The 21,377-nt window shown below is 41.4% G+C and overlaps 1 pseudogene; it reads left to right on the forward strand.

Moving 5' to 3' along the window:
- Positions 1-21,377, forward strand: part of LOC121433626 — a 77,477-nt pseudogene that overhangs the window by 6,456 nt on the left and 49,644 nt on the right.

Consider the following 21,377-nt stretch of genomic DNA (forward strand, 5'->3'; position numbering starts at 1 on the left):
TAATAGTTACATAATTTTAATCTATCATGGTGCTTTGAATTCAGCTCCACTGAATTCAGCTTTAGAAATTTGAATGTAATATTATTTATATTGAAAAATACAGGTATGGGGCAATGCTTCTGTTTTTTTTAAGTTTTTTTTGTTTTTGTTTTTGTTTTTTTTTTTGTTTTTTTGTTTTTTTTTTTTTTTGGTTTTTCGAGACAGGGTTTCTCTGTGGCTTTGGAGCCTGTCCTGGAACTAGCTCTGTAGTCCAGGCTGGTCTTGAACTCACAGAGATCCGCCTGCCTCTGCCTCCCGAGTGCTGGGATTAAAGGCGTGTGCCACCATCGCCCAGCACTTCTTTTTTTTAAAAATAAAACATAAGTATAGAGAATTTTGCTCAGGTTTCATTCATTTCCCAACCTTTACTCAACAGGAAACAGACAGTATATAAGCAAAGAATGTGGCAAAACCCTTCCTTGGAACTCACAACCTATTAGCCACCAGAAAATTAATTTAAGAAAGAAGTCATGTAAGTGTGAAGAATGTGGTAAGGCCTTCCATTTTCCATCAATACTTTGTGTGCACAGGAGAATTCATACAGGAGAGAAGCCCTACAACTGTGAAGTGTGTAACAAGGCCTTCCATTCTCCATCTTTACTTTCAAAACACAAAAGAGTTCATACAGGACAGAAGCCCTACAAGTGTGAAGTATGTGGGAAGGCCTTCTATTTTCCGTCACGACTTTCTGAACACAAGAGAATTCATACAGGACAGAAACTCTACAAGTGTGAATTATGTGACAAGGCCTTCTATTTTCCGTCACGACTTTCTGAACACAAGAGAATTCACACAGGAGAGAAACCCTACAAGTGTGAATTATGTGACAAGGCCTTCTATTTTCCATCACGACTTTCTGAACACAAGAGGATTCATACAGGAGAGAAACCCTACGTGTGTGAAGTATGTGGCAAGGCTTTCTATGTTTCATATCAACTTTCTGTACACAAGAGAATTCATACAGGAGAGAAACCCTACATGTGTGAAGTGTGTGGCAAGGCCTTCCAATCTCCATCATTACTTTCAAAACACAAAAGAGTTCATACAGGACAGAAGCCCCACAAATGTGAAGTATGCGGGAAGGCCTTCTGTTTTCCATCACAACTTTCTGAACACAAGAGAATTCATACAGGAGAAAAACCCTACCATTGTGAAGTGTGTGACAAAGCCTACAGCAGTCCATCAGGACTTTCTGTCCACAAGAGGATTCATACAGGAGAAAAACCCTACAAATGTGAAGTATGTGGCAAAACCTTCCAAAGTACATCAGTATTTTCTGCACACAAGAAAATTCATACATGAGAGAAACCCTACAAGTGCCATGTTTGTGGGAAGGGCTTCTATGTTCCATCACAACTTCCTGTACACAACAGTGGTGTAGGAGGTGCTTCTGTATTTGTGTTGCTTTCATTGGTTGAATAAAGAAACTGCCTTGGCCTTTTGATAGGGCAGAGCTGAGTTCAGACTTCACTAAAATAATACAAATGCCAAAATGTTCATGAAATGTTTTCTACTTCTTCAGACCCTAAAAGATATCAAAAGAGAAATAGTGTGGATAGAAACCCTACAAATAGGGTGAACGTGATAAAGCCTTTGAAATCATTCAGACCCGCCCTGCTTTATTCTGCTAAACCATTGGTCAAAACTGCTTTATTCATTAACCAATAAAAACACACAGAAGGATAATCCACACCACTCTATTCATCATTATCAGTAATTGGAAATAACTTAGATGTCCTTCAATAGTGGAATGAAACATCAAAATGTGGTACATGTTATGGAATCTCTTCATACATTGTAAAGATGTGTCATTCTGATTGGTTTCATAAAAAGTGGAATGGGCAATAACTAAGCAGGGTTTTTCAAATATAGGATGCTGGGAAGGAGAAGGGGAGAGATGTCAGAGAGGGAGGAAGTAGCATGGGCACTACAGAATAAAGGTTATAAAGCTAACAGTCAAAAATAGCTTGATAAGGGGCTGGAGAGATGGCTCAATGGTTAAGAGCATTGCCTGCTCTTCCAAAGGTTCTGAGTTCAATTCCCAGCAACCACATGGTGGCTCACAACCATCTGTAATGAGGTATGGTGCCCTCTTCTGGCCTGCAGGCATACACACAAACAGAATATTGTATACATAATAAGTAAATAAATAAATATCTTTAAAAAAATAGCTTGATAAAAATAGGTTAATACAAGTTGTAACAGCTAGTTAGCAGGAAACCTAAGCTATTGGTTCTTGTTTTATAATTAATAAGAATCTCTGTCATTTATTTGTGAGCTGTCTGTCAGGACAGACAAAACCATCTACATGTACATTCACACAGAGAATTACCCAGCTATTTTTAAAATGACACCATGTAGATTGTAGGCATATGAATGGAACTAGAAACAAAGCATCCTGAGAGAGGTAACCTATAGAAAGACAAATATGTATTCACTTATAAGTGGATATTATCCATTAAGTAAATGATTATAAATCTTCAACCCTTAGATGTAGAGAGGTTAACCAAAGAGGAGGGCTCTGTGGGAATGCATTAAACTGCCTGGGAAGGGGAAATAGATTTTACAAATGAACTGAGGACTGGTGGGGACCAAAACAAGAGGGATCAGGTGTGAGGGGGCGATCTAGTACTTTCTGTAGGGCTGGATTTACAGATATGTATTGTTTAAATCTGGTTTTTCATGGAATATTGTTTACTCCATCTGTGGTGATTGAAAGCTTCACTGGGCATAGCAGTCTGGGCTGGCATCCATGGTCTCTCAGTGTCTGTATAACGTCTGTCCAACTATTATGGCCCTTAGAGCATGTTTTTACCCTGCTGCTCTGCCTCCCACATAGGTGAGTAAGGAAACCGTCAGAGGCTGGGAGAAGTCTAAAGCATCTGAATATAACCCACTGGCTAGGTGGGCATGGGAGGAGACAGATGAGGGAAACATCAAAAATGGGCACAGGGGGAAGGAATATGGCAGGCAGTGGCAAGGACAGAGAGGAAGGTGGATGTTGTCGGTGATGAGGTGTGGCTGACTCCTTATTTCCCCAGCCATCCTGGAAAGAATAAGTAGGGGGCCCTGAAGGTTGCTATAAAGAGACTACACCAGGAAAATCCAAAACTGGATCAGAGGTTTTGGGGGGGGAAAGAAAGAAAACCTAGCCAGCGGGGCAGTGACTCGAGCAGAAGTCTCAAGTGCAACTCCTACATGTTCCAGTGGCTACAAAGCACAGGCAAATAGCTTTTTCATGGGTTCATGCTGTAAAGTTGGGCACCAATTTTTGCACAATTTCTGATTGGTGTTATTAATAAAAAGTCAGAGCCAGATATCAGGGAAAATCCTGAATTATCAGAGAGTGAAAGAGCAAGCCACAGCTAACTCTTACCTTCCTAACTCTTCAGTGAAATAGGGCTGACTTCTCGTTTCCTCCCGCCTTATATTCCTCTTTCTGTTCAGCCATATCACTTCCTGTCTGTTTGTAAAGACCTCCCGATCTCTATAATTACCTAGTGACTAGCTCTGCTCTCTGATCTATAGGCAAGCTCTATTTCTTATAGCATAAACAAAATATACCCACAGATCTTCACCTCTCCTCCAGCTCCTCAAACCCAAAGCCCCCTTTTCATGTCTAGCTCTGCAGACCATTTGTTTATGTGCCCTATTCTTCCCTGCCCCCATCTCCAGGGGATTACACAGATCTTACCCTCCTAACCCATGTCCATCTTACTCATTGCTTTCTCCCACTCCCTAGCAGGCACTTTCTGGGAACCCGCAGGCCACTCTGGCCAGCGAAGCAGGAAGACTAACTGCACATCTTCATCTCTCCCTGCATTCTGAGAAAGAGAGAGAGAGAGAGAAAGAGAGAGAGAGAGAGAGAGAGAGAGAGAGAGAGAGAGAGAGAATGTGTCCAGCTTTTAAAAGCTGCCTAGTACGTGCCTACAGGGGGTTGGCGTGACTTTGTCCTACGCAGATGACGCAGGTGACAGGCTCACGCATGTGCACAAAGGTTTAACTGAGTCATACTGGATGGAATCATGCATGCTCCCGTGGGTCATACGGGGGCCCTTTAACATTCAGGCATCTCCACGCTTGAGGGTCCTTCTGCAAGTGCTCACCTTTAGAACCCGGAAGTGCAGCCTTATCTGTGGCTGAATAATTACGTTCCACCCTTTTGTTTATTATAAAAATTTGGGGTTGGGGGTCTTAGTGGGTGGGAATGGGGCGTCATAAGGTCTCTTATGACTGCTTCATGTTTACTTTGTGGGCGTCATTGCTGATTTTCTGGATATCGGGGAGTTGAGATGCTTGACCACGTCCTGGGGTGGCTGATTACTGTTGTTTCTCTGAGCTCTGAGGGAATGGCTGTCCGGCAGCTTGGACTTCACAAGATGCTGGGAAGGCAGAAAATTATGTTTTTCCCATGTAAGATTCTTGTAATTGTCTCAAAGTAATAAGAGTCAAAATGAAAGTTTTACTCTGGAGTAAGTTTCTATAATAAGCAAATGTGCGTGTGAAATCACAGTAAAGTGACCGAAACTACCTAAAAAATGTAATAAACATTACTGTAAGATCTCAACTCTCATCTAAACATCTCAGTTTACAAACTGAGAATTTTTAGAGCATCCTGACTCTCTGTCTCCCTCTAGCCCCCCTCTAGCTGTAGAGATTGCACGTTAAACTTCTTTCTCAGGGTCAAAGGCTTCCAGTGGCCTTCGGAACCGCATTACACAGACTTATGGGAAATGTAGTCTCACTCATTTTGACGTCACAATCAAGGGTCACTCTGTTGCCTTCTGAGTTGCTTCTGCGCAGATTTCACCCTCTTGCCACTTCCCTCTGCAATTTGAACTCAAGTGTTTTACTACCCTGCTTGGGTTGGATCTCTGAGCGCAGGTTGGTTCGGGGTGCAGGGCAGCCCAGCAGGTCTGAGGGATCGTGCAGGGGCAGCCGGTAGGTCCATGGTGGAAGGAGTGGGCACGGGGCCATGAGAAGCAGGAAGAAGCTCACTTTGGATTTGCTGTTCCAACCTAGGCTGCTCCACCGAGTCAGGATTTAGGTCCGCGCTAGGGAGAGGGCGATGGGGTCGGTGCTGGGTTCTCTGGTGCTCCAGTCCTCCCGGGATCTCGCTCCGGGACAGGGCAGGTCGGCTGCGGCCCCCGAGGCTGTGCAGGGAGTTCACTGTCCAGCTCTCCCGGGGAAGCCTGCTGCCTCCAGCGGACTCACTCTGAATGGCTGTAGTCAGCATTCTCAGCGGTCCAGAGAAGAAAGTGGAATTTCTGGTCCCTACTGCACTTTATAGCCGTGTAGTAGTCGTTTTTATAAAGTTTATAAACTTTTATATTCGAGAAAAACGAGGCAGGGAAAAGGAGGCTACAGGAACAATGTGGGGGAGTTGGATCTAAACTCGAGGAGAGCAGGCAGATTTGTCTGGGCGCCTCTCACAAAATATCTCTAAGGCACAGAGACGAGGTGCGAGAGTTCTCCTGACTTCCACTCTCCATTCTGTTGTTCCCGACCTGTGTCTAGGACCAGCTTCCATCGAAGGAGGCGGGAAATGAGACTCCGTGTTCTGGCTAGGGAGGAGTGTGAATCTTCAGCTATTCTTAGGGAATCGCATTTTGATCCTCATCCAGAAAGGATTTGTGTTTATTTCACCTAGAGAGTAAACTCATTCTCAAGGGTCCTGAAATACTTCCTTTTAAAACCCACTTAAATGAGACCAAGGTTCTAGGCCGTCTGCCCTCTGCCCACAGACAGCCACAGTGAGGAGAGTGCCCTGAGCATGGCAGACAGTTCCCGGAGCGAGCAGTGGTGGTCTGTGGGTCTGTGCTGGGCAGCAGTAGGGAGTGGTCTTTGCTGCTAATTCTTCCATTGGGGACCTGCTCCTTTACCCTGAGAGGACCATCTCCATCTTCACTCTGCCCAGGGCTCTTGCTGATCTCTGAGCTGGGCAGTCAGTGTCCCTGTTAACTGGCAGCCATCTCACAGGTGAAGAAGAGTGGAGGATGGGCTTCTCATTTCTCACTGCCGAGGAGCTTTTGGCAATGTCTGATTCTTTTTTTTTTTTTTAAAGAAAATACCAGATTTTTTTATTAAACAACTTCATTCTACTTGTGACTTGGGGTTCCCTTAGCCTTCTGCATTGCTGTGTTTTCTTCTTCTTCTTCTTCTTCTTCTTCTTCTTCTTCTTCTTCTTCATATTCTTCTTCTGATAGGAGGAACTTTTGAGGATAATAATTGTTTATAAAGCATAGGGATCCCAAGGCTCTTCACTGCAGCTCTCCCCAACAGATCTGGATCAGGCCTTTCCTTCTGTGGCCTCCTCACCTTCCAATCTTAGTGAGCAACTGTCCGAGAGCCTTCAGTTCCCAGGCTCTGCTTGGCTTGTGTATTCTCGCTGTTATTTTTCATCTGTCAGTGGTGATGTGTGGTCCTTCAGTTTCCCCAGCCGCTGTGTCTGCTGAGAAAACCTAGTGAGGACTTTACAGAAACGCCTGCTGGGTCAGGCACCACTGTTCCTGAGCCCTGTGTGAATTTCTGGAGGGTTTGTCTAGAGTGGCATCTGTTGGAAATTTTAATTTGTATGGCTCACTGTATACGACTCACGTAAGAGTAAAGACCATACTTCCTAAAATAATGTCTTCCACATTCTCTCTGTCTTGTTTTTATGAGGGAAGCCTTTACATACCACAGGCTAGCCCTGAACTCTATGTAGATGAGGCTTGCCCTGAACACTTGGTACTGTGTCTACACCTTCTGTGAACTAAAATGAAAGACCTGAGCCACCTTCCTGAAATCTGTTTCTCCTTTTATTCTGTGGTGTGTCACGAAAATCTGTTCCATCCCCTTCAATGCTTGTTACTGTCTTGATTGGCTGATTGACTGGCCCTGTGTCTATGTATACAGGTGGGACCACTTACGATGCTGTTCCTGTGCAAGCTGGAGGAACTCTTAGAGATTCCATTCCTTTCTTCCATGGGACCCAGGGCATCAGACTGGTCAACAAGTGGCTGTCCTGGGATAGAATTACTAGAACTACTGAACTGTCTTAGGATCGTGTCTACTAGGCTCTAGTCGGTTTTCATTGGCCTTGATCCACCACTCCACATGTATAATGCTCTTCCACTTGGGGGCCAGTCAGAACTCAGTGCTTTGTTCTGGGCTGAAACAGGCTAGGAGTTGGAAGCGTGTTCCACTGGGTGCCCTGAGGAACAAGCCCAAACATTGGCCCAACTTGTCTTGGCCAGCACTCACACCATGCATTTCCCTCGGGGACATTTGGATCTTTCTGTCTTTCTGAGGGATTTGCAGTGTTTTCTTCTTATTCCATCAGGTGGCTCAATCAACTTTGAATCCATGAGTTAGGAAAAAAACATTGGAAAGAATATATGGGTGATGTACGGGGAGTAAGGATTGAGACTGAAAACAACTACGTGGATTTTGGCTTCATACATGGATTGTGAGCAATTCATGGAATTCATATTTTAAAGAAAGTTAAATGGCTAAAAACATAGCTCCAAAAACATAAAAGGGGGAGAAGTTAATATAGAAATGAACAACTGTCACAGTTATTTTTTATTTCACGCTTACCTCAATGGTGTCCATAGAGAGAGCCAAAGCCCCCTCCTCACACAAATGCATGGTCTGCACAGCTGCGCACTTTTCCTGTTGTCAGCCATATAGACCTCCTGCTTTTTCTAATGCGTAGTCCTCATTCTCACTCTTGTGCTAACAGGAGAAAATAATGTTTTTACCATGTTTCTCTGTCTGGGTTCATAATAGCTTTCTTATTTCAGTTATAAAAGCAGATCTCAGCACCATTTTGATGCAAATACTTTATTATTTTTTTTGTATTACATTTTTCTAAACTAGAAGGTTACCTAAAATTGGATGAAATCCAACTTATAAATTCCCTTGAGTTTTGACAATGTCATAAAAGAAAAACAAATGAAGTTGTATACTCGTTTACATGGGATACTGTTCAGGGGCATAAAAGAGTGTGGTTCTGCATGCGTTCTGGTCCCACTCACTTTGGTTACTCTTCCTTCCTTTCTCTTTTCCTTCCTTCCCTCCCTCCCTCCCTCTTTGTCTTTTAGTGTTTTTTTTTTTTCTTTTCAGGATAGATTCTCCAGTAGCTTTGACTGTCCTGAAGCTCACTCCTTAGACTAGGCTGCCCTTGAATTTAGAGATCCCCCCCCCACCTCTGGGATTAAAGGCACGCACCAGCACCACCCACCTTTGTTTACTTTTTACATCCTTTCACTTTAAGGCAGTTCCTGCTCTTAACACTGAGATTAATTTCTTTTCATCAACATTTAGTTAGCCTGTTTTGTGGGTTGGAAAGTCTATTAATATTTAAGGTTATCACTGCAGAGGTGGCCGTTGTTTTGCTGTTGCTTTGTTGTTATTTTGTGCATTCTCAGACGTGCTCAGTGTGGAGGGATTAGACCTTCCTTTGGTTCCTCTCTGCAGTCTCCCCTACGCTTAGTCTTCTCTCCAGTCCAAAGTGTTGCTATCAGGGCTCTCTTTGGGGCTGGTGTGATCGACATGAGTTCTATTAGCCTATTCGTATCCCAGAAAGTTTTCCTTTCTCGTTTTACTATATTTGATAGTTTTGCTGAGTATAGTAGTCTATGTTGGGAACTCTTGTCTCTTCCAACTCGGAGTGAAGCGGCCCTGGATCTTATGAATTAAAAAAAAAAAACAAAAAAACAACTTTCTGAAAGTTAATGAACTTAAAGTGGTTCTGAGGTGGAAATTTATATCTTTAAGCGTATATGTTTAAAAAAGCATAACAAACACCAATGACTTCGTGACTCAACTCAAGAACTGTGCAAAAGAACAACGATCCAAACATAAACCCAGTGACAAAAAAGATAAAAATCAGAACATAAAGTGTTGAAATAGGAACTAAGAAAACTATAAAAACAACCAATGAGACCCCGAGCTATTTCTTTGGGAAGATGAACTTTGGCTCTGCTGAGCAGAAGGAAGAAAAGGATGATCAAATTAAAAGGGCCAGGGATAAACAGGGAAGCACAGCAGTGCACACCAAAGAAAGTCTTCTAAGGAAGGGAACACTTAGAGCCTGTCCTCCATCCCATTGGAAATAGAAAAGAAATGCTCACTTGTCTAGATTCCCCCAAACCACGCATGCTAGACTCAGAGGAGGTCAGGGGCACAAACAGGCCATGCAAATGGGGGAACTGAAGCTAATTCAAAGCCTTCTCTGTCACCCACAAGAAAGCCAACAACCCCTCCCCACCACCAAAAGAGGAAGGGAGGGAGTGAAGGAGGGGGGGAGGAAAAGAGAGATAGTGCAAAAATAGATTCACAGAAGAATTCTACCCTGCTCTTTTAAACAAAATCAATAGCCGGGATTTCTTAAAACATTATTAAAAAAAAACAAAGATAAAAAGAAAGGGGAGTGTTGTAGTCCCTGTGTGACTCGGGTTCCATCTGGAATCATTTCTGACTTAAGTCATTTGTGTACTTCTAAACTAGAAATTCAGTGTCATCCCAAGCTCTGTGCACATTCCTTGTGAACTCTGAGAAGCCACTTTTCACGCACTGTGGCGTCCGCTATGAGAAATGTGTGTGCAGTGTGCTGCACGAGACAGGCATAGGATTTGACCCCCAGTAGATGTGGTCAATTTACTTTTAGCATTGGTAATTGTATAACAGCCATAGGCACTTATAGGATCTTTTACCATTCTCTTTAGATGGGGACTGAGGTCATGTGACTACATCAAAAATAAATTGGTTGTATCATTTTCCCATGTCAGAAGCATTTCTAGCTCTGCTTTTACCTTAGCACAAACACATGATGCCTGTTGATGTCCATATTAATATGATTTTAATCAGCTTATATAATGGTTTTAGTTATTTTATTGTGTGGTTTTCATTCATTGATCTTTATTTCAGAGCATGTTGTCATTCAGGGACGTGGCCATTGATTTCTCTGCAGAGGAGTGCAGATGTCTGGACTCTGCTCAGTGGAGTCTGTACAGGGATGTCATGCTGGAGAATTACAGCAACCTGGTGTTCCTAGGTGAGGATTGCGTCCAGAGTGAATTCCTAAGTCACTGTCACCTTATAATTTCCTTCTATAGACCATCTCATGGGAGCTTGTACTTTCTAATGAGGTTCATACAAGTTAGCTTTTCGTTTGTTTGTTTGTATGTTTGTTTGTTTTGAAAGAGGGTGTTTCTGGCTGTCCTGGAACTTTCTCTATAGACCAGACTAGCCTTGAACTCAGGATGCCTCTGAGTTTTAACCTCTCCCTTTAACCTGGGGTTAAAGGCCTGAGCTACCTTGCCCAGCTCATAGGCCCCCTTTCAGGAAGAATTGTTGATATAAGTAAGACATATTTAATTTCTTCTTAAGCTTTCCATCTATTTGTCCTAGTTGTACATCCTTCACTGTAGTTGTGATGTCAGCAACTAAATGGGATGCGGCATGGAGCACACGTGAAAAAGAAAATGTTTTTTCTAATTTTATAGTCTTCTCTGTAAATGACAGAAATGAAGATCTGTGATTATAAATTCCTCCTAAGTAAGTATTCTAAAATGCCTATCCAGACTGATTTGAAGATTTAATTTTTTGTAGTCATTCATTTACATTTTATAACTTTTTGAGATTTGTTTTTTATGTATATTCTGCTCTTTCTGCACAAATACCTGCATGTCGGAAGTAGGCATCAGATCCCATTACAGATGACTGTGAGCCACCATGAGGTTGCTGGAAAATGAGCTCAGGACTCTGGAAGAGCTGCCAATGCTCTCAGCCATCATTGAACCATCTCTCCAGACACCTCTACAGTCTTTAGTTTTCTTCTTCGTCCCTTCACACAGGCCTTTCTTTCTCCAAGCCATTACTGGTTAGATTTCTGGAGAAAAACCAAGAGCTTTGGAATGTGAAGAGACAAACAGCAGCTGCGCCCCGAGGTGTGTAGGAATGAGGGGTCAGAGGGCAGGGTGGGAGATCAGATCCAACAGAGGGGTCAGAGCCCAGGGTGGGGGGTTAAATCTAACAGAGGGGTCAGAGCCCAGGGTGGGGGGTTAAATCTAACAGAGGGCTCAGAGGGCTGGGTGGGGGATTAAATCTAACAGAGGGCTCAGAGGGCCAGGTGGGGGGTTAAATCTAACAGAGGGCTCAGAGGGCCAGGTGGGGGATTAAATCTAACAGAGGGCTCAGAGGGAATTTGTTTTTTGAGATTACATCATTTCCCTCCTTTCCTTTCTTCCTTCTACACCCCCATACACTCCTCCTTGCTCTCTTGCAAGTTTGTGGCCTCCTTTTTAATTAATTATTGTTGCATGCATATTTGTATATATGGTTACATTCCTAAGTAAGCTGCTCAGTCTGTATAATGCTACTTGTAAGTATGATTTCAGGACTGAACACTTGGTATTGGATAACCAGATAGTATGCTCTTCCCCGAGGAAGACTCTTTCTCCTTCTCCTTCTGTCCACGTTTCTTGGTTGCCTATTCTTCTCTGTGCAGGGTTGAGGCCTTGCGGGCCTCCCCGTCCACTGTTACATGTCTATTTGTTGTCCTTGTTTAGCTCTCGTTCCGACTGTCAAGTTGGTGAGACTTTGAGTGTGACTTCACCCATTACTAGGAGACACTATCCCGCAGTAAACTCCCTAATCCTCGGGCTCTTAAAATTTTTCTCACCCTCTCCTCTGCAGGCCCCTGAGTCTGAGGTGCAGGCATTGTTGTGGAGATGCAGTCCCTGGGACTAGGCTCCACAACCCTACATTTTGATCATTTGAGGTTTTCCGTAGCGGTCTCTTGTTTGTTGCGAAGAGCAGTGTCCTCGATGAGGGGTGAGGACTGCACTCCCTGTGGGCATAAGGACAGACGTTTAGAATGTAGCCTTAGAGATGATGCTAGTTTAGAAGAGTGGTGGCTGTAGGTTCTTCTCCAAGATCCATGATTTTCTTACCCTGGGTAGTTGACTAGGTTTCCTATACCAGGCATGACCGCTCTTGTTGAGTGACTCTCAAAATCGAAAGCTGTTGGTTACCACCAAAGTATGCTTGTCAGAACTGCACCCTTAGGTTGTTGTGCTATGTTGGTCGCTGGTGGGGTTCACAGGCACCAGCACTGGGCAGGACCTTGGTTGCTTCCCTCCTTTGGAAACTTGCATGGCACCTTCTGTTAGCATGGAAGCTAGTCCTCAGGGACGAAGCATTCAGGTCCTCTCCAGCTCTTGGGCCTCTGGCTCCTGTGTCTTAAGTGCATGGTATATTCAGCAAGAAGAACTCACCTCTAATGAGCAAACAAAGGCATTAATAATAGTCTGTAATGTTTTAGGAGTCTCTCGGACAACCCCACCTAATCACTCAAAGAGATTTTCTCATGCCTGGTTTTCTGGACTTTTTAGATGGTCCTTGCTCTTGGAGGGAGCATTGTCAGCCCAGATGGGAAAATTTCATTTAAATTTTATATGTATATTTATATTCTGATGTCCAGGTACACATATATTTCTAGGTAGATAGTTAATAGTATGAGTCTTTATAACTTTTTAAGACAACTTTACTGGTTTTCTTTATTGTTTTTATTGAGCTATATATTTTTGTCTGCTCCCCTTCCTTTCCCTTCTCTCTCCTTCTACCCTCTCCTGTTACCCCCACACTCCCAATTTACTCGGAGATCTTGTCTTTTTCTCCTTCCTATGTAGTCCATGTATGCCTCTCTTAAGGCCTCTTTGTTGTTTAGGTTCTCTAGAGTTGTGGACTTTAAGCTGGTTCTCTTTGCTTTATGTCTAGAAGCCACGTATGAATGAGTACATATGATATTTGTCTTTCCGGGTCTGGGTTACCTCACTCAGTATGGTGTTTTCTAGATCCATCCATTGACCTGCAGATTTTAAGATGTCATTGTTTTTTACCACCGAGTAGTACTTCGTTTTGTAAATGTACCACATTTTCTTTATCCTTTCTTCAGTTGTGGGGCTTCTAGGTTGTCTCCAGGTTCTGGCTATCACAAACAATGTGCTATGAAGATAGTTGAGCACCTGTCCTTGTGGAATAATTGAGCATGCCTTGGGTATATACCTAAAAGCGGTATTCCTGTTCTTGAGGTAGATTGTTTCCTAATTTTCTGAGAAATTGCCATACTGATTTCCAAAGGGGGGGGGGTACAAGTTTGCATTCCCACCAGCAATGCAGAAGTGTTCCCTTATTCCACATCCTCTCCAACATAAACTGTTATCAGTGGTTTTGATCTTGGCCATTCAGACAGGTGTAGGATAGAATCTCAGAGTTGTTTTGATTTGCATTTTTCTGATGGCTAAGGATATTGAACATTTCCTTAGTGGCTTTCAGCCATTTGAGAATTGTCTGCTGAAAGTTCTCTTTTTAGGTCTGTACCCATTTTTTGATTGGATTATTTGTTCTTTTGATGTCAAGTTGCTTGAGTTCTTTGTATATTTTAGAGATCCAGTATTGTAATAGGAGCGGCTGGCTATGTTCCTGGCACCCGGCCGCCCGCACGGCTAGCTTTATACCCGAAATAATTACACGGAAACTGTATTCTTTTAAACACTGCCTGGCCCATTAGTTCCAGCCTCTTATTGTCTAGCTCTTACATATTGATATAACCCATTTCTAATAATCTGTGTAGCCCACGAGGTGGCTTACCAGGGAAGATCTTAACCTGCATCTGTCTGGAGTGGGAGAATCATGGCGACTCAATGACTCAGCCTCTCCCTCCCCCCCCCCATTCTGTTCTGTTTACTCCGCCTACCTAATTTTCTGTCCTATTAAAGGGCCAGGGCAGTCTCTTTATTTAACCAATGAAATTAACACAAAACAGAAGACTCTCCCCCATCAATCCGGTGTGGAGTTAGTGAAGATCTTTTTTCATTCTATAGGCTACTGTTTTGTCTTGTTGACCATGCCCTTTGCTTTACAGAAGCTTCTTAGTTTCAGGTGGTCCCATTTATTAATTGTTTCTCTCAGTGTCTGTGGTAATGGGGTGGTCTCCTGTGCCAAAGCATTCAAGGCTACTTCCCACTTTCCTTTCTATGAGGTTCAGTATGGTTGGTTTTATGTTGAGGTCTTTGATCCATTGAGTTTTGTGCATGGTAACAGATATGGATCTATTTGCACTTTTCTACATGTTGATATCTAGTTATGCCAGCACCATTTGTTGAATATGCTTCCCCTTTTCCATTTTATATTTTTAGCTTCTTTGTCAGAAATCAGGTGTTTGAAGGATTGAAGGTGTGGATTGATATCTGGGTCTTCAATTTGATTCTATTGGTCTTCCTGTCTGTTATGCCCATACCAGACTGTTTTCCTTACTATAGCTCTATAGTAGAGTTTGAAGTCAGGGATGGTGATTCCTCCAGAAGTTCTTTTTTTGTACCGGACTGTTCTGACTATCCTGGATTTTTTTTTGTTTTGTTTTTCCAAATGAAGTTGAGTATTGTTCTTTTGTGATCAGTGAAGAATTTTCCTGGGATTATGATGGGCATTGCATTGAATCTGTAGATTTCATAAGATTGCCATTTTTACTGTGGTTATTCTTCCTACCCAAGAGCATGGGAGATCTTTCCATTTTCTGGTATCTTCCTTAATTTCTTTCTTCAAAGATTTGAAGTTCTTGTCATACAGGTCTTTCACTTGTTTGGTTAGAGTTACCCCAAGATGTTTTCTGGTATTTGTGGCTGTTGTGAAGGCTGATGTTTCTCTGATTTCTTTCTCAGCCATTTTATCCTCTGTATAAAGGAGGACTCCTGGTTTCTTTTCTTTTTTTTTTTTCAGTTAATCTTGTATCCTGCTACATCACTGAAGGTGTTTATGAGTTATAGGAGTTCCCTAGTAGAGTTTTTGGGATCACTTATTTGTACTATCTTATAATCAGCAAATAGTGAGAGTTTGACTTCTTCTTTTCCAATTTGTATCCCATTGATCTCCTTTTGTTGTCTTATTACTTTAGCTAGAACCTCAAGAACTATATTGAATAGATTTGAAGCAAGTGGACAGCCTTGTCTTCTTCCTGATTTCAGTGGGATCGCTGTGAGTTTTTCTCCACTTAGTTTGATGTTGCTGTTGACTTGCTGTATATTTGTTTAGATTTGATTATGTTTAGATATGTCCCTTGTATCCCTGCTCTCTCCAGGACTTATGAAGGGGTGTTGAATATTGTTGAAGGTGTTTTTACCATCTAATGGACCTTACTGTTATTTTTATCTCCTCCTTCTTTCTTTTGTAGCTATCTCCCTCACCCTCTCTGATTAGAATCCCCCCCCTTTTTGTTTCTTTTTGTTTTGTTTTCTCGAGACAGGGTTTCTCTGTGTAGTCCTGGCTGCTTTGTAGATCAGAGACCCACCTGCCTCTGTCTCCCAAGTGCTGCAATTAAAGGCATGCACCACCACGCCTGGCTCTATCATGGTTCTTTATATCATGTTATTAAATTGCCTTATCAGAGCGCTATCTGAATCATTGTATTCATCTTCATGTTTTCTCCCACAGTGTCGGTGATTTTACATGTATGCCCTTTGTAGGTAGACAGTCATGGGTGAAAACTGTACAAGTATAAAAGAATGTTTGTTTCAGTAGCTAAGAATATTGTGAGTTTGAGGTTCTTTGTTCCTCATTTTGCAGGTCTGTTTCCTCTATTATGATTTTGCCATCTATGGTGCCTGAAATCATGTTTGTGTGTGCTTCATGTATAAAGATCTATGAAAAATCTATATGAAGTATCTACTTCTGTGACCAACAGACTTGTATATTCCTGCTTATGTTTGTAAACACAGGCCTCATATTTTGCATTCCTTGTTTATTTTCTCTTCATTGGTTACTCAGTAGTTATTTCTCTAGTAAATAAATAGTTCTTTAAAATGTGTTGATCACAGGTATGTTGTTAGCAAAATTATGTTATTTGTAGTAGAACTTGAACTTTTTCTGATATTATCTTTCTTATATTTATGCCCTTGTCATTAAAATCTAGAGCCTCCTAATTTAAATTGATGAAAGATATTATTTAATGGAGTTATGAACAGTCTTCCTGTTATGCAGCCTCCTTTTTCTGTTTTCTACAACTAAAACTTGATACTTAGGATAAAACATTGTCTTTCTCCATGTCCGTCTTGTTTGGTATCATCATCCTGTTTTCCTAGGTCAGCTACTTCATAGTTTTCCTGTGTACACAGTCTAACAGTTTCTCTGTTTAATGGCTTGCTTTCTGTTAGCATAATGCCTGAAGTTTTTCCACTACTATCCATGTTACATCTTTTGTAGTTAAATTTGAATTATATTCCATTATTTCTATACCCTATTTTGCTGTTTTCTTCTTCTTTCAATTGAAGTTTAAATGATTTCCACCTATCTTTCTAAGTATAGGTTCAGTGAATATAGATGTTGAATATATTATTGTTTTTTATCCATGAAAATAAAGTCTCAATGTTAAAGATAAGCATTGTAAATATGACAAATATTCCTAAGTTTTTCTCCATTTCGTTTTATTAACCAGGAAAGAAACCCTATAAGTGTAAAGAATGCGGGAAAGCCTTCACTAAAAACTCAGTTCTTACTTATCATCTGAGAATTCACACTGGAGAGAAGCCCTACAAGTGTGACGTATGTGGCAAGGCCTTTGCTATGCCCTCCATACTTCAAAACCACCAGAAAATTCACACCAGAGGGAAACCCTACAAGTGTGCTGTGTGTGGCAAGGCCTTTTCTATGCCTTCCACACTTTATAACCACCATAATATTCACACCGGAGAGAAACCCTAAAAGTGTGATATATGTGGCAAGGCCTTTTTTATGCCTTCCACACTTACTAACCACCAGAAAATTCACACCGGAGAGAAACCCTATGAGTGTGAAGTATGTGGCAAAAAGTTTTCCAGTCATGCAGACTTTACAAAACACCAAAGAGTTCATACTGGAGAGAAACCTTACAAGTGTGAAGAATGTAAAAAACCCTTTAGTAATCTTTCAGCCCTTAGTAGACACAAAGTTGTTCATACTGGAGAGAAGCGTTTTACCTGTGAACAGTATGGCAAAGCCTATGGTAGGAGTCACCACCTTAGTCGGCACCAGAAAGCTCACACTGGACAGAAATGCCACACATGCAAAGAGTGTGGCAAAATGTTTTACTATTCTTCAGACCTTAAAAGACATCACAGAATTCATTCTGAAGAGAGACCCTATGAGTGTGAGGAATGTGGCAAAGCCTTTCCCAGTCCTTCAGACGTTACTCAGCATGCAAGAACTCATAAGAGAATGAAGCAGTACACCTGTGAAGCCTGCGGTAAGTGCTTTACTGTTCAAACGACAATTTCCAACCTCCGTAAAATCCGTCTTGAGGGAAAGCCGTCTGAGTGTGAAGGATGTCGAAAGAGCTTTTAAAGGCTCTTTGTACCTTAAAACACGCAAAGGCATTCAAACAGCTAGCCTGCCAATGTGAAGGATGTGGCAGATGGTGCAGGTATCATTCAGTTGTTGCTCAAACTCACAGTTCTTACCTGAGAGAAACGCAACATGCGTGAGTAAACGACCAGGGTTTAGCTATTCCTCATGTCTATATAAGCATTGGAAACCCCATCCTGATGAGGAAGCCTACGGAAGCAATCAGTGTGACAAGTTCTTTACCTGTTCTTCATGCCTTAAGTATCCCCAGAGACTTCAAACCTCAAAGATTTTTTTTTTTAAATTGTGCTTAATTAAGCACCAGATAAGTCATACTAGAAAGGAACTTTGTGAAGGCAAAGTTATTGGATAGCTATTGAACAGTGATTCTGATATCCTGCAATATTTTAAATTTATACACAGAGAAACCCTGCAAATTCAAGTGATAAGAGAAATTATTGTCATACATCACGGAATTTGTTTTGTTGAGAAGCATATATATAAACCATGTCTATTTGTCACGCCTCCTCCAACAAAGACACATCTAAGTCTTTCTAAATAGTCCGCCAGCTGAAAACCAAGCATTCAAATCCATGAGCCTATGCGTCTCTTCTTGCTCAAACCACCACAATGGTGGCTATAGCCTTTGACCATGAGCTAGATTAAATTCTCCTTAAAGTTGCTCATGTACTGTATTGCACCAATTGGAAAAGTTACTAATAAAAATAATGAAAGTGTCCTTTTGATATCAGATATGTATGCATCATAGTGTTTTCTTCCTACCTCCTTATTTCTCTTCTGCCCCCTATTCCCCATTGTTCTTTCTAAAGTGTTTTCTGTTTCCATGGACACACAGCCGTGAACACTGGTCACAGGTGTGGTCTCAACATTCTTTTATGTTTAATCAATGTCATTGTTATTTTTTCTGAAAAAAATATGCAAAAAAGGAAAAATTGTCATGTGGTTTAAATGTGTGCATGTCCGTGCTATTATTTACTCTGTTAATATTTGCATTTTAGTTTTAATATCTTTCATCCTTTAATATTTTCTAATTTGCCACTGAAATCTTTAATGGTGTTTCATAGTATCATTATCCTGTGACTTATAAGAGATTTTAATAACATGGTTATTATTAAAAATTCCTTAAATTATTTGCTAGCATTTGCAAGACCATTATTGGTATTTGGTTATAATGGAGTCCTAGGAAGGACATGCGTAGTGTTATTTGACAAAGTGAAGTTCCAGATACGACACAGCGATTATTTTACTGGAGCTCTCAAGCCTTGTGCTGTGTTCTGTAGCTGACTAGTCAGGGATAAAAAGTAATCTCTCTAAGATGGTAGGTGTAGTTTTAGGCAACAGCTAATGAGTATTTAAAATGTCTTAAAAGGGTATCCTTTGCATAATGATTGTCTTACTTAAGGTTTCTGTGCTGTGAATAGACTTCACGCATGACCATGGCAATTCTTACAAAGGAAAACATTTAATTGGGGTGAGCTTATGTTTCAGAGGTGTTAGTATTTTATTATCATGGTGGGTGGCATGCAGGCAGACATGGTGCTGGAGAAGGAGCTGAGAATTCTACATTTTGATCCTCAGGCAACAGAAATTGGATGTGGCCTGAACATATAGGAGACCTCAAAGCCTGACTCCAAAGTAACACACTTACTTTAACAAGGCCACACCTCCTAATACTGCCACTGACTATGGGCCAAACATTCAAATAAGAATCGATGGGGTCATACCTATTAAGTCATCACAGTGATTGTCTGAGTAAGGTGATACAGCAACCTGCCAGTTATTAGTACAGAGCAAATAACCAACTTGCATTTTATTTAGTGGTGTAATAATCATTGAGGCTCTTCTCAGTAAGGGATTGATTCTATGAACTATCCAAAAACATTATTTGACAAGCTAATAACCTGGTCTCTTTCAGGTGTTATATTTCTTAGTAACAGAGTTTTCAGAATGCAGTTTAAAGAGCAGAGCCAAATCCCCACTAGGGATGGGCAGATTAGAGTGCACCTAATTGAAATACCCCGATTATAATACATTTTGCTATTTTAGTTTATTGACCATGAAATTAAGCATTCGCCTAAATACAGATTTTATAGTTGAGCAGGAAAAGAGAATATCATTCATATAATTCAGGAATAATATCCCTGGGAATCTAAATGTGTTTTATGTCCTAATTGTAATTGTTCCTGTACTAGAAATTGTGCCCATTTTAATTTTTCCCGATGAAGGTGCCTTTGGTCAATGTATACTGAATTATTACTACCATAGGGGAAAAACAAAAGGAAACTAACAAAAATAAGCAGATAACAACAGCAATAAAATCTAAGCTCTGGCCGGGCGGTGGTGGCGCACGCCTTTAATCCCAGCACTCGGGAGGCAGAGGCAGGTGGATCTCTGTGAGTTTGAGACCAGCCTGGTCTACAAGAGCTAGTTCCAGGATAGGCTCCAAAACCACAGAGAAACCCTGTCTCGAAAAACCAAAAAAAAAAAAAAAAAAAAATCTAAGCTCTGGGGAAGCCAACCTGGCCCATACTGTAGCAGCAGAACCCCATCAACCCTTTCTTGGTACTGGGGTGATACAGAGGCCACTCTCTAAATTGCAGTGGTCAAAAAGGGCCACATGGCCAGAGGACTTGAGTTCCAATCGGTTTTCTCAGGAAGACTAAACAAACTTGACTGGCCTGGAAGCCAAGCAGCTGCTGAGTCTTGCTGTGGCCTGCCAAGATGTGTTCAGCAGGAGAAAAAAAAAGGTGGTTGTTTGTTTGTTTGTTTTATTTGTCTCTCTTTCCTATTGTTTAAAAAATAATTGACAAGGATATTTATCTTCTCCTTCATGGCCTCTTTATATTAATTTATTTGAGTATAAAGTGGAAGAGTTATTACTCCAAGTATTTTGTTCCTTTGGATCTTAGGAGACCAGTTACTCTCCACCTGCTGTCTCCCATCAACTGCTTGTATAATAACCACTCTAAGGCTTAATATCAGTTACAATTGTTTGGCCAATGGCTTAGACTTCTTACTAGCTAACTCTCTCTTTTCAGTTAACCCATTTCTATTACTTTATATTTTTCCACAATGCTCCTGGGCTCATGGCTTGTTAACTCATATCTTGCTTCCCCACTGGCTACATGGTGTCTCCTCCCCTGCCTTCTCTATGTTAAATGCGGATTTCCCACCTAGGCATATTCTGCATGGCCATGGGATGAAACAACTTTTTTTTCCATCAGCCAATAAGAGAAACACAGTAACTTCATATAGAAGGACATCTTACATCAAATAATTATATAAACACTGTCCCTGTCACAGAATACTATGAACCTATATTTATCCCACTCTCCCATTTAGAATTGTGGACCCTTTTAAGTGAGTTCTTTTTGACAGTTTTCCCCTAATTCTGCTGAACAAAAAACTTCCTTAACATCTAGGACCGAGCGCCACGTTGTCAGGGTTCCGGCAAGCTTCATGGCTGGCGCAGAAATGTTCTACAGGAAGTTAAGAAATAACTTGGGTCAGCACCACTTTAGCCAGTGCTGGGACAAAAGTTTCTTGGGTTTGACCAAACACTTTATTTTTCTTACTCAGTTAAACAGAGTAAAAGTTCTGGAGAAGGTTTCCATTTGAAAATTATCCTGGCAAACATTTAGACATGGCTACGTTGAAACTCCATTGCATTGTACATCTCTTTGGTGAGGTACCTGTGACCTTTACCCTAAGAATGGGGTCTTGTTCACAGAGAAACAGAGATCAGGATAAGGAGGATGGACATGTGTTTGATTGACTCAAATTGCAAATTACATAGGACCACTTTCATAAAGATGGATTTTATGCACTGAGGGACAAAGCTCAGAATAAGAGACTGAACAATGCTCAGGATTTGGGGTGGTGGCGAGATTCAGATGACAGTGGATCCATAGACTAGCAGAAGCTCTCCTGGGTGTTAGACAACATCCATTCCT

The sequence above is a fragment of the Microtus oregoni genome, unplaced genomic scaffold, assembly GCF_018167655.1.
Source record: "Microtus oregoni isolate MIOR12 unplaced genomic scaffold, Mior012 000040F_ref0000088, whole genome shotgun sequence".
Taxonomy (NCBI): domain Eukaryota; kingdom Metazoa; phylum Chordata; class Mammalia; order Rodentia; family Cricetidae; genus Microtus; species Microtus oregoni.